Source organism: Oreochromis niloticus, unplaced genomic scaffold (assembly GCF_001858045.2).
Source record: "Oreochromis niloticus isolate F11D_XX unplaced genomic scaffold, O_niloticus_UMD_NMBU tig00007924_pilon, whole genome shotgun sequence".
NCBI lineage: Eukaryota > Metazoa > Chordata > Actinopteri > Cichliformes > Cichlidae > Oreochromis > Oreochromis niloticus.
Genome location: NW_020328850.1, coordinates 96718 through 99460, shown reverse-complemented (window position 1 = coordinate 99460; position 2743 = coordinate 96718). Strand labels below are relative to the sequence as shown.

The 2743-nt window shown below is 38.2% G+C and overlaps 1 long non-coding RNA gene across 1 annotated transcript; it reads right to left on the bottom strand.

The window, feature by feature from the left end:
* Nucleotides 1–228: 228 nt before the first annotated feature.
* On the bottom strand, nucleotides 229–1414 carry LOC109200388 (uncharacterized). The gene is made up of 3 exons (XR_002060555.2): nucleotides 1336–1414; nucleotides 1048–1255; nucleotides 229–946 (listed from the first exon to the last, which is right to left on the bottom strand). It is a non-coding gene; the product is annotated as an uncharacterized LOC109200388 (long non-coding RNA).
* Between the last annotated feature and the right edge of the window lie 1329 nt (nucleotides 1415–2743).

Below are 2743 nucleotides of genomic sequence, written 5' to 3'. Positions count from 1 at the left end.
TCCTTAATAGTCTGCAAAGACTTTGTGTGCATTCCAGAGTGCTCTGGCATTCACACCCACATCCTGGGAGCATGGGAGAGGTCGTACCTTCTCTTATTGTTTTGTGGTCAGATAAACGTATCTATATCTGTTTTAGTCTAAGTGCCTCTTGTTTAGATGAACTGCTGGACTTCCAGGCCAGCAGGTTTAGGGAAGTCGTTTATGGTCACCAAGCTGCTCCCTCATCAGACTGTGATGAAAACCCACAGACCTACTTGGGCTTTAACCCAGAACATGTGCAACCCTTACCAAAAGCTGGACCTAGAAAAAAACTCTTTAATGGGAAGGAAAAGAAAACAAACAGCAATACTCACTGATACACCAGTTAAGATGGCACTTGAAGCAGACCAGAGAAAGAGGAAAAAAGTCTCCCAAAGACGAGGCTGTGCCCAAAACAAGGCAAATCCACTCCCATAAGCCCAAAACAATCCAAGCTTTCAGCATCACGAAACAAAAATCTGAAAATGAAAAACACTGAACAGGATAACACAGACTCCTCAGGCGCTGATGAGAATTTCACTCGTTCTACTCAATAACTAATGTGTTCTGATAGTAGTCTATCATTTCTGTTACCCCCGAGTCTCCAGATTTGATCCTTGTAAGACCTCCAGGCTCTCTCCAGTTGATGGGTATGGGCACCTGTACGAGGGTCAACATACCACCTGCTGTGGTTAACAGTATGGTGTTCATACCCTAAATTTGGGAGTACACGATAGGCCCGGCATTCATCACTTATCACTGAAGAACCAATCCGGACATGAAGGGTAATCACAGGAACAAGATGTCTTCGAGATCTTTTCTCCACAAGTCACAAGATAGGCCTTGTTTTCCCTCAATCCTCTATGCCCAGCATTCCAACAACCCACTTTCTTCTTTTCCATCCCCCAGCCATTCTTCCTCTCCCATACTGATGCAGAAACAAAAAAATGAATAAAAATGACTAAAAGATACTATGAAAGGTTGATAAATATATAGATGTAATATAAAATTACAGTCACAAAAACGTACCTTTCGTTTGTGACGAAAGTGACTCTCATCGATCACAACAAACTCCCTTCGGCCACCAATCTGCTGACCTGTACGACGTCTCAATCTTTGAACTGCAGCGACACATACCCTCCTTATTTTTTTGGACTTTTTACTAAGTAGTGTTGTACTGCCTGCAATGGTGTCGTCTATCATGTCGATTTGACATAATCGCAGACCCTGAGAAAATCTTCAGAGAATAAAAAAATATCCTTACAAAGAGTAATTGAAATCTATTTAGTTATTTTTTTCTGTAGTGTTTAAGCTCACCTGTAGATAAATTGCATCCAGCGTTGAAGTGAGACTTTAGAATGGCTGAAAAGTGAGTTGTGTCTGACGGAGGTTTGTTTGACGTATTCCACCATGTGCTGCTCCACGACAGATCCTATTTTCAAAATAGTAACATGAAATTTGTATGTTTAATTATATGCAATAAGTATTTGTTTAAACTAAACTTAATGTGCACTTGCAGACAAATTTTGTCATTCCTTGTTTTGTTATAACTTTATCCTTCAATTTACCATTGTGTCTTTTTATCAAATAAGGAAATAAGAAAATATTTGATATGTTAGATAATAAGAAAATAGGAAATATAAAAATAATAAGAAAAATGTGATGAACGGGACTCTGTGTAGTTGTAATGTTAATGACAAGTCTTTAAGGTGATAATCTAACTGACTTCACTTGCTTTAATTTGTCAGACAATTACATGTTATGTTAATTGACTGTAGTATACTTAAAATAGGCTACTAATTTTTCTTTTTTTTTATGACAGAAGTATGTATGTACATACTTAGTGCCCCGTTACTGCTGCTTTTATCCCCCTTGTCCAAGGTGCTCCATGTACCTCTGCACGGACAGAGGAGCGAGGACACGCACTAACATGACAGGAGGTTAAGGTCAGGTTTAGAAGGGATGGAACATGTTAAAGAGGTTCCCTGTTAGCACGTTTTAAGGAGAATTTTGGTGTGAAAACAAATACTAATAATAATAAATTTTACACGAAGTGTGTCACTTTGTATGGAGTTGAGTCTAAAAACATAATATGAAAATTAAAATAGATATCTTACCTAACATATTGGTCTCCGTTGTTCACCCTTTTCTTTGGTTCCATTTTCTGCTGGCAGACTTTGCATTTTATTTTTCTTTTAAGTAGCTTTTTCTTTTGAAGATATTTTATAAGCTTCAGTGGGCCTCTTTTTGACATCTGCTCGTTAATTAGTTTTTTCAGTCGCGTGAGATTTCCCATTTTTTAGCCAGGTTGTTGTTAAGCCAACAGAGGAAGCCGCGCTTTTGCTACTTCCTGCTTCCTACATGACCAATAGGAGACCGTGATGCTGTGCCCTCTCACCTCTAGGTCATAATCAAGCTGGAGTAATGGCTTCCTCTATGACAGGGGTAGGCAACCTTTCTGTTGGCGAGTGCCATTTAAAATTTCCTCAGAAGTCAGTGTGCCATATGATTGCATTAGCAATAAATTTAATAACGCTGTATATGAACAGTAACACAATATATAGAACCACTTTATAGAATTATATTTGTTTGCAGATGTTGGCAGCTATCAGCGAATAGTTATCAGCTATTTTGAAACAAAAAAAGACACTTTTTATTCATAACAAGAACTCCATAACAGCAAATGGACTGTACAACAGAAAATGCAAATGCTATTTATGGTGTC